Below are 11249 nucleotides of genomic sequence, written 5' to 3'. Positions count from 1 at the left end.
AACTCTCAGTATCTATGAGAAAAAATTTCAAACTACTCTTAAAAATTATGGTCCCTACAAAATGCTACAAAGAAATTGGAGTAGCCAAGAAGTTAGAATTGCCTTTGGGTTCTCGCATTCACTTTGTCTTCCATGTTGCACTCCTAAAGAAGAAAATTGGAGAGCATATGGAGATGCAGCAAACATTACCTAAAACAATACTTAATTAAGAGAAAATTATGCCTATGCTACAAGCAATACTTGATCCACGAATCCGAAAGAAGAAGCAAGAGGTTTTTATCCACTTGTAGAGGATGTCCCTAGTTGATGCAACTTGGGAAGATCAAAATTTTATCAAGAAACAATTTCCAAACATCACCTTTGAGGACCAAGGAGAACTTTAAGTAGGAGAGAGTTGATATGCTTCCTGAGCTATTGGACATGTTCGGTTTAATTGAATAAGTCTAAGGCAGTAGTATAGTTGAATAAGTCTAAGTTGGTTGAGATATTATCAGCTTAGTTAGTCAATATCCAATTTTTAATTTATAAAGATTGTTTTGTCTCATTCCCATTATTGTTTTGCTTTGTTTGGCTAGTATAAGTAAGCCACGGTTAAATAATAAAATAATCATTTTACTTAAAAAAGAAAAAACTTGTGTTGCGTCTTGGAGGGTTGGCTGCTTTGAATTAGCTAACTGTTATCGTTGTGGAGTTGCAAGAGCAAGATAGGAAGAGGTAATAAGAGTAAATGTACCTTGGCTATACCATTTTGGCTTTAGCCTTTCAACTTGCTTCTTTTTCTGTATAAGGTAAATGGCCTTTACTTCTTTCGGTTTAGAGCAAATGCGTAGTTTGGTTCTCATATTTTTATAACTTGTTCAAAACATCTTATACATATGTCTTTATTAAATTCTATGCTTATATCTTTTTCTTTACATTATTACTCTTGGAATTGACTAATTTTAATTGTTTTCAAAGACAAGTTTTTCAGATATATTATGACAAAACAAATTAAGGAAATTGTCATTTATATACCTTTTATTTCCTCTGTTATCAAATATACTACAATACTTTCAGGGTATATGATAACTCTATGAAATGAGAGTTATCATGCCACTTTTAGACTTAAATCAATACTACTTAGAGAGTAAATGGCGTGTTTTCATTGCATTTTTATTAAATTTTGCATAATTATTCATCTTAGTTTATTCTTCATAAAGTTTGCTTGAATTAGAATAAATTGTGTGCTTAAATCATATGCATAATTGTAGGTGACCGGAAGCTCAAATTTCAAGGAAATAATGCTACTGCAATAGGCTTGCAAAAGATGGAAAAGAACTTGTCTACAGAAGAATTGAAACAAATCTGAAACAGTGCAGTTGCTGTAGTTATTGCTGTAGCAATCCTAGAACAACGACATAGGAAGATTTTGTAGAATATTGCGATCTGCAGTTTCCTAATCTGAAAGACACACGACCTAGGCTTCCGTTTACCCTAATTTTTAACTATAAAAGGAGCACACATCATAGGAAACAAAAGGGGTCGTCAATCGCAATTGAAAGAAAAACAATAAAGAAATAAAGGAGAAGATTGAAGAAAATGACGCAAGTTTGCACCAATAACAAAATCTGCAGAATATTTGGAATTCAACTTTTCTCATTCAACTATTGTTCTTTTTCTTTATTCTTTGGTTGGAAATATGTACTTGATGGCTGGAACTTTATCGTTTGTTTTTCTTTTACAATTTATGAACTAAATTTGATTGTGGTTGAGTGACGAATAATTTAGATGGGTTCTTTACTGTTATTATGAGTTGTTGCATGCTTGCTGTAGCACTTTGCTTTAATAAATCTTATTATATTCATTATTTCGGTTGACCTCTCATTTAATGATACTAGTTAAGAGAGAGTCATAAAAGGGTCTGTCTTAGTGGAACTTGTTAAAGCAATACTTGATCTTAAGTTAAGTTTCCTGGATTGTGTTTAAATTGAATCCCAAAAGGGTCACACTTAATTTAAGATTCGTGATGAACTAGATATAGGAATTCACCTTGTAGGGTAGAGAGAGAGTACATGCTTGTAATGTCGTATCTTGTGTTGACATAACAACTAGTCATTGTTACACTGCATAAGGGTATGAGAATTCCAACACGCAACAGCTAAGGAAGTAAAGTAATTCTGCCCAGTGCTATAACAAATATTGTAGCAACTGGTGTTAATTTGACAAAACAGTCACCCCATCGAGAGAATTTGATCATTCAATTACTCCACTCCTATTGAATTCGTTTTGTGTTGAACGTACAATTTAATTTATAATTGCATATATACTTTTATTGAATTGTTATTCTCATTAGTTGGTCAATCTTATTAATTTTACTAAGTTAAGATAGAAGAAAGTTTATACTGTTGTGATTGTTGTAGCATTTCAAGTAACATCAGTCCATGTGAAGACGATCTTGAATACTCATCACTTTATTACTTATTGTGTACACTTGCACATTGACACCAATAGCAATTGAGCTTAAATTTCACAACAAGGTCTTACTCTCTAAGTGGTATTGATTTAAGTCTAAAAGTGCCATGATAACTCTCGTTTCATAGAGTTATCACACACCCAAACGTAAACCATTATTTATCCTCAAGTAATGATAACAACACTAACACTTCAATCACACAATGATGCAACAATTAACAACAATTAACTTAACTCTGTCATCAAATTTGTAAAGATTCCTCAACCCTCAGATCACACTCTTAATGATACAAAATTGCCATAGCAGTTCAAGTGTTAGACTTAGGCCTCATTCTGTCCAAAGTGTGTGTGTGTCATTTTGATCAAATTCTAGAGGTCTTACAGCATTACACAGACATTCCATATAATTCAAAGGTAGAACACAAATATATTCACATACAGGGGAGCAGAATTCATAAATAAACTCAAACTAGGCTACAATACAATATTTTTTTAAAAAACTTTCTCCAATGTATCATTGATTTTTCATGTGAATGTCGATCACTTATAATGATGACACCCAATTACTCAACCAATGCACAGATCAGAGTTGCTGCAGTAATCCTCATAGCATAGTCTTATCTAAAGATATCTTTAACTCAAGGTTGAACATGGGGCTCATGAACAGACCTAACTACTTAATATCCTAGACAGAGGACCTCAAAAAAAAAATTTTTATTGCTACAGCAATGCTCATAACTCTTGTTGCCTTTGGACTCAAGTTTGCATATGTGGTTCATACTCAACCCTGGTTATTCAGCAACTTAAGCCATAAGAGTAAAATTTATTTCATAACAAGCACAGTACACAAAATTTGTTTCCCAAACTTGAGATATTTTCTACTCTTTTTAGTTTTCTTGGCTCTGCTACAGCAATCTCATAAAACTCAATCAAAGTTTAAGTGTCGGGATAGAATTCCAACATCCATCTCTAACTATCTCTACTTGGTATTCTCATAAATATTGAATAACACTCAATTTATCTTCATTAAGTTTTCAAATCCATACACAAATACTAGATAACAGAACTTCACACCATAACACAAGCACAAAACACCCTCCAAACTTAAGAGGTGTTGTGTCCTCACAAGCACACAAAATTAAATAACACTAACCACACATGCATGCACGAAATAAAAAAAAAACCGGCAGAATGAATCAGAAAATTAAAACTAAACGAAAGAGAAGTTTTTCAAAAAGAAGTAAAATAAACTGGCAGGTAGGGGGTACTTCCTTGTTGATGACATCACTGCTACAATAGAAATCAATAGGTTCACCGCTTTTTTAAGGAGCTTCACAGACGATCCTTAGGAGACCCTTGCGGTGAGGTAGCGGACAACGACTTTTTCTTTCTCAGTAATGGGCTGGTTGGGGGAGTTCCAGTGGGTGCAACCTCTCAGGGTGGAATAGATCTGGTCCTCTTTTGCGCTGGTGTGTCTGAGGCAGTAACAGCTCCAGAAATGCCCCATTTTCTCTTGTTGGGTCCTTTAGGACTAGTGAGAATGGGTTTGCTGAAAGTTTGTTATGAGGTAGTTGGAGCAGTTTTTTCGGCTGTAGACCATTCGCCCGTGATTACGGCAATGATATCGAGTAGGTGCTTTATCTCTGTGGGTGTGCGAGTAACCCTAGTTGCTACAACTTCCAACTCCGCATCAATGTCTTCTGCTTCATCTTCGGATGCAGAATGGATGATCACTTTTTCTTTGCCCTTCCGAGAGAGGATTGGAATGGGAGGCTCCTCTATAGGTTCATCTTCCTCTTCTCTTATGATGTGTTTCTTCCTAGACTTGAAAGATGTTCTTTTCGAGGGTTTCTTGAGTTCTTTTTCGGGGTCTTCATCCGCCTCTATCGGGGAACTGTCTATTATAGACTTAACACCCTTTTTTCTTTAGGCTGGTCTGACTGATCGTCAACATCTAAATTGGCATTTGCTTGTGGTTCTGTTGCAGCTTCTTCCTTAGGTTCATCTGCATCAGTAGCATCTTCATTGACTTCTATTGGAGCATCGGTGGCGGAGGTACCAAAGTCGAACTGTTGCAGCAATGAATCAGGGAAATTTTTGTGGGTATTTTTCATGTACACAGCAACTTGGTGGAGTTGGTCCTCCAAGTGCTCCAAATAGCTCCAAAACCGATTGTTTTCCCTCTGCTAGGCTTCAGCACATTGAGTGATACTGGTGCTCAGTTCTTAGATTCTCCTCTCCAAACCAACAACTCTTCTCGCCCTTACTACAACAGCTGGTTCTAGTGGGGCTGCAGCAGCTTCACTGATAATTCGCTTAATGGTGCGTGCAGTGAGAGCTTAACACGGTCATCTTGTGCATCAAGGTGGACTCCCGATACCACACATATGTTGGTGATAAGGGAAGGAAATAGAAAAGCAACCGTTTTATGCTTTTTCATAGCACACTCTCGAATTTCTTTTTCTATAATAATTCCCACATCTATGGGCAACCCTGTAATAATGACATACAAAAATACTAACCTCTCTTGTGAAATAATGGTGGTGTGTGTGGTTGGCATTAATATGGATTTTAAAATTTTTACCCATACCTTAGCAATGGCTTTCAAGTCTATCCTATTAATCACACGCTCTTCTTCATTAGCCCAAGATGCACCCTCTATGGTAAATATTTTGAAGATCTTATTCCATTTTTGTGGGGTTATGTTGCCAAGTAATTTGGCATACTCGCAGTCCACTTTAACGGGTAAATTATAGAAAGCATTAATAACTCGAGAATCTAATGGTACAAGAGAATTTTGTACCCAAATATTGTGGTGGTTGGGGCTTAGTAGGTTGTCGTAAAATTCTTTTACTAGCGGCAACACAGGGTCTCGAGGATGGAAACAAAACTCCAGCCACCCGCGTTTTATTGCAGCAGCGTACAGTGATTGCACAATGTCTGAGGGTTGAGGTGGGAGCTGAAACCCTTTTTCTTCTAAGATTTTACGCAGTTCAATAAATTCTTTATACTTCTCCTCCGCATGGTAACTTTGAAATCGAGAAGGATCCTTTAATCGGCTGGCTGGCTTTTTATACCTTAGCATTGTTGCAGCAGTGGAATGGATGTGGTGATATGTCCAAGAGTGAAACATTAAGAATAGATTGTGATCTGTTGGGAGTATGACTGCGTAGGAGAAAGAAAATTGTATTAGAGGGTAAGGTGAACAGTGAAACCCTTATATAGGTTAAAATAAATTAAAATTTTCGAAAAGAATTCCGGTAAAATAGATAAACTTGGGAAGAAAAACTTTTTTTTGTAAAGAAAAGAATGAAAATGCTAAATAACTTTTCTAATTGTTAGGTTGCCTCCCAAAGTCTTTTATTAGCTCACAATGTTGGGTTTTTGAGGAGTAAAACCTCTTTTGTATGGTCCATAATAGAATTCATGCTCTTTTGTATGATCCATAACAGAATTCATGCTCTTTTGTATGATCCATAACAGAATTCATGTAAATGTTTTACTCATTGCCCATCGAATTTGAACTCTTGGCTTGTTCTCTCATCCAAAAGGTCAACAGCCCCATGTGAATAAATTATTATTAACTTGAAAGGACCAAACCATCTAGATTTCAATTTTCCTAGAAAAAGTTTTAATTTGGAATTGTAAAGTAAAACTAATTGGCTCGGCATTAAACTCATTTGTTGGATGTGTTTGTCATGCCATTATTTTGTTCTCTCCTTATAGATCCTTGCATTTTCATAGGAGAACAATCTTAGTTCATCAAGCTCACATAGTTGAATCGTCCTCTGATCTGTTGTAGCATGCATGTCCCAGTTTAAATGCTTCAGTGCCCAGTATGCTTTGTGCTCTAGCTCGAGTGGCAAGTGGCAAGTGGCAAGCTTTCCTATACACAATTCGGTAGGGAGACATGCAAAGTGGTGTCTTATATGTTGTTCTGTAAGCCCATAAGGAGTCATGTAAGTGCAATGACCAATCCTTTTTGGTGGGGTAAACCACTTTCTTCGTAATCTTTTTAATCTATCGGCCTAACCATTAGATTGTGGATGATATGGTGTAGTAATTTTATACTTGATTCCATATTTGGCCATTGTTGCAGTAAATATTTTGTTGCAGAAATGAGTACCCTCATCACTAATGATTGCTCGTGGAGTTCCAAACCTTGAAAAAGTATTTTTTTTTTAAATAAAACTCACTACTGCTTTGGCATAATTTTATTTGTAATGTTGTAGCCTCCACCTATTTAGACACATAATCTACAGCAACTAGTATATATAGGTTCCCACAATATGGTGGAAATGGGCCATGAAATTTATCCCTCATACATCAATGATCTCTACTTCTAAAATATTTGTCAATAGCATTTCATGTCTTTAAGATATGTTTCTTATTCTCTGGCAACTGTCACAGCATTTAACAAACTCATAAGCATCTTTAAAAATAGTAGGCTAGTAGTAACTTGATTGTAAAACTTTAGTAGATATTCTATGGTCACCAAAATGTCCTTCATATGCTGTAGTATGGCAGAAATGCAATATGTGTGGAATTTCTTCATCTGAGACACATCTGCGAATCTCATGGTCTAAGCATAACTTGTATAGATAAAGTTCATCCCACTGATAGCTTCTAACATCATAAAAAAAAAAACTTTTTCTTTTCTGATAATTCAACTCAGGTGGCAGCAATTCACTTACTAAATAATTGGCAAAGTCGGCATACCATGGAAGTCCATATTACTGCAACTTTTGTGCATGCTGTAACATAAGCAATTGTTCATCAAGGAAAGTTTCAATAATGCCAGGCTTAGTTAATGTGTTGGCATCTGCTTTTAATCATGATAGATGATCTGCTACCTGGTTTTCAGTCCCTTTTATGTCCACGATTTCCAAATCAAATTCTTGTAACAATAAGATCTATCTTATCAATCTTGGTTTGACATCTTTTTTGGAAATTAAGTACCTTATTGCTGCATGATTTATGTAGACTGTTACTTTAGTGCCCACTAGGTAAGCTCTGAATTTATCAAAAGTCTTTCTCTGTAGCAGTGTAATTAATCTAAGCATGAGTAAGAGTTTTGCTAGCATAATGGATGGAGTGAAAAACTTTATTTTTTCTCTGCCTCAACACTGCTTCAATAGAATGATCATTGGCATCACACATCAGTTTAAATGATAGGCTTCAGTCTGGCGTTATAACAACTGGTGTTGTTACTAAAGCTTTCTTCAACTCACTAAAAGCTTTGAGGCAATCTTCATCAAAATTAAAAGGCTTGTCATGCTCTAGCAGTGAGCATAATGGTTTGGCTATTTTGGAAAAATCTTTGATGAATCTTTTGTAGAAACCAGCATGTTCTAAGAAGCTTCTAATACCCTTGACTGAAGTGGGAGGTGGCAGTTGTCTATCACTTCTATTCTGCCCTTATTTACCTCTATTCCATTTTTTAATACTCTATGACCCAACATTATGCCCTCTTGTACCAAAACATGGTATTTTTCCCAATTTAGTACCAAGTTAGTTGTCTCACACCTCTTGAACACTTCTTCCAAATTGTGTAAACAATCAGTGTATGTTTCTCCCAAGACCGAAAAATCGACCATGAAGACTTCCAATGTTTGCTCAACCATATCTGAGAAAATAGACATCATACATCTCTGGAAAGTTGTTGGAGCATTGCATAAACCAAAAGGCATCCATCTGAAAGCAAACGTTCCATAAGGGCAGGTGAATGTAGTCTTTTCCTGATCCTCTGGTGCTATAGTAATTTGGTTATAGCCTGAATACCCATCAAGGAAACAGTAGTATTGTTTGCCAACGAGTTTGTCCATCATTTAATCTATAAATGATAATGGAAAATGATCATTCCTTGTGGCTTTGTTGAGCTTCCTGTAATCCATATTTCAAATGTGAAGGTTAAAGTTTTAATTCAAGAGCTGGAGGTGATTCAATAGATGGCCAATTATTTTTACTTCAATGTTTGAGAGCTCTAAAGATTCAAAGTATTTGTTATGTCTGTCATATTGCTTTTCTCTCGTCCATGCTATCTGAGCTGCTGCAACATCCTCTTCTTCAAGGCTTTTAAAAGTGACAACTTTGATGACTTCTGTATTGCAGTATTTATTGATTCTTGTTGTTACAACAAGATCTACAACACTCATGAAATTACAATCTTCTACATCATCAGGACTCTTCATACCTTCCAATACATTAAAGGTGACTTGTTGGACATTCACCCTCATAGTTAACTCTCCTTTTTGCACATCAATTAGAGTCTTCCATATTGCTAGGAAAGGTCTTTGAAGTATAATTGGTATCTCTTTATCGACCTCAAAATCTAGTACAATGAAATCCACTAGAAAAATGAATTTGTCTACCTTCACTAGTACATCTTCAATTTTTCCTTCAGGATATGCATGAGATCTGTATTGAGTGTTGGAAAGTGTATATTTATAAAGGAGAAATTGTCATTTTACACTTTAAGTCTTACTAACACCTCTACTTTTATGTATTTAAGTCTCTTGTGATTTAATTATGTATATTTATATATTTTAGGGGCATGCTGGTCATTTCACAAAGAACAAGAGATCAGACAGCAAAACGGATATCACTTTTAAAATGGCATAAAAGGAAAAATGGCATTGTTCACATGTACGGTACTGTTTACATGTATGGTACTATCCATGTTACTGTTCACATATACGGAACGATGACGTGACATTGACCGATGATGTGGCATTGACTGATGAGGTGGCACGATCTTATTAGACGAAAATTCTTATGTACTGTTGATCGGTGATGTGGCAGCATGTTAGTGGATCAAAAACCAAATCACCACTATTCAAGTTGCCTCATTGTTCAAACCTCGTCATTATTCAAACCGCGTGGTCAAACCACGTCAATATTTTAACCGTGTGGTCAAACCGTGTACTGTTGACACGTGGTGCAATCCTGAACGTCCAAAATATTTTTAATTTAATGGCTTTGATTTACTCAATATATCTATAAAAAGGGGGGCTCCCCCCTAATTTGGTATCCTTAAATTTATTTTTTAGTTCCATTTTCTGTAATTCCTTCTCCATCTTGGATTTTCTACGTATTTTAATAAATTTCTATTTTACCCATATTTCAATTATGAGTAGTTAATTTTCTTTCAAGCTTGGGTTGAAGGTGAAGTCTCAACACGTGTCATGGGCTTTATTTGGTAAATTTACTATCTCTTCCCCTCTAATTAAGGTGGATGTTTTGACTTTTCGTCGACGGATAGTAATAATCTTGTCTAGATACCACACTGGTTTAACCGACTCCCTAGTACAAGGTTATTACTATTTGGCACGATAAGTTCTTAGTACCATATTGATTAAAGTGTGGTTTATGAAGAGTGGAAACCCCCCCCTCATGATTTAATTGATATTAATAAGAAAATTTAGCCCATGGTACATGTTGATGCAGATCCAGATACCAAAGTGTTTCATTTCAATAGATTTCTCTTCAATTTATTCTCGTCATTTTAATTCAAATTTTAGGATAATCTAAGTCACTTTCACCACAAATCCAACCACCCACTTAGAAAATTAATTCTACACATAATTAAAATCTATCTCCTCGTGAGATCGACACTCGTCACCATTAATCTATTTTACAATAGATTCGTGCACTTGCGAGTTCAATAAAATTTGCACAACAAGTTTTTGGCACTGTTGTCGAAGAGGTAAGTTATTTTAATTCGTAGAATTAATTTTTGTAAATAAGTTCTTTTAGTAGTTTTCTTGTAATTTTTTATTTAAAAAAAAAGTGAATCTGCATTTTGAGGTAAGAATTTTCTTTTTCTCTTCTTTAAAGTTCTGTAATTTAATTTTCAAATTATTTTTCTTTGTAATGTTTCATTTATCTTATTAATTTATTTCACGTATTTTTTTAGTGTGTTATAATAAGGTTGTAATAGAGGATAAGGTTAGTACTGTAATTTCTCCTTCTTCTTTATTTTTATTAATTTTGTTTCATTTCTTTTTGTATTATTTGCATGCATGGTCGAAAGTCATTATTATCTAATCTTGAGCCCATAAATTTTGAACTTGAAAAAATACTTCGCACACACAAACACATTGTAATTAAAGATAAAAGTGAAATGGATTTGCAACAACAACAACAAGCACCACAGGAGAGGCCATTTAAGGACTACTTAAGTCCCTTAGCTAACTTAAGCATCTCATGCATAAGATACCCAAATGTAGATGCTAGGAGTTTTGAGTTAAAACCTAGTGTGCTAAATTGTCTCCCAACATTTTATGGCCTAGAAAATGAGGATCCATATAATCATTTGAATAATTTTCATGTTGTCTGTCAAACTTTTAAATATGAGAATTTTTCAGACGATGATGGTAAACTTAGATTATTCTCATTTTTTTAAAGGATGGAGCTTGTTTATGGCTCAATACATTGTCTGCTAATAGCATTACATCATAAGAACAAATGGTAATAAAATTTTTAAATAAATACTTCCCAGTACGTAAAACCAATGTTATTCACAGGGAAATCTCAGGGTTTATCCAGAGAGAAGACGAGCAGTTTTTCGAAACATGGGAGCGATTCAATGGGCTACTCTTGAAGTGTCCACATCATGGGTATGAGAAATGGCATCAATGAGGGATTATTGCCACATGTGCAAGAATGGCTAATGGCAACAAGTGGAGGAGAGCTAATGTAAGGTTCAATTCTCTCACCTAAATATAGTAGAATTCATTTTGAGCTAACAAGCCCCTTTAAGTATTAAAATAATATTAATAATATATAATATTTAATTT

The 11249-nt window shown here is 35.0% G+C and overlaps 1 non-coding gene across 1 annotated transcript; it reads right to left on the bottom strand.

Annotated features, from left to right (window-relative positions):
- Positions 1-10968: 10968 nt before the first annotated feature.
- Positions 10969-11072, bottom strand: LOC112498739 (small nucleolar RNA R71). The gene has a single exon (XR_003066157.1). It is a non-coding gene; the product is annotated as a small nucleolar RNA R71 (small nucleolar RNA).
- Positions 11073-11249: the final 177 nt, after the last annotated feature.

This window comes from Citrus sinensis, chromosome 6, assembly GCF_022201045.2.
Source record: "Citrus sinensis cultivar Valencia sweet orange chromosome 6, DVS_A1.0, whole genome shotgun sequence".
NCBI lineage: Eukaryota > Viridiplantae > Streptophyta > Magnoliopsida > Sapindales > Rutaceae > Citrus > Citrus sinensis.
This window is presented reverse-complemented; position numbering and strand designations above follow the sequence as displayed.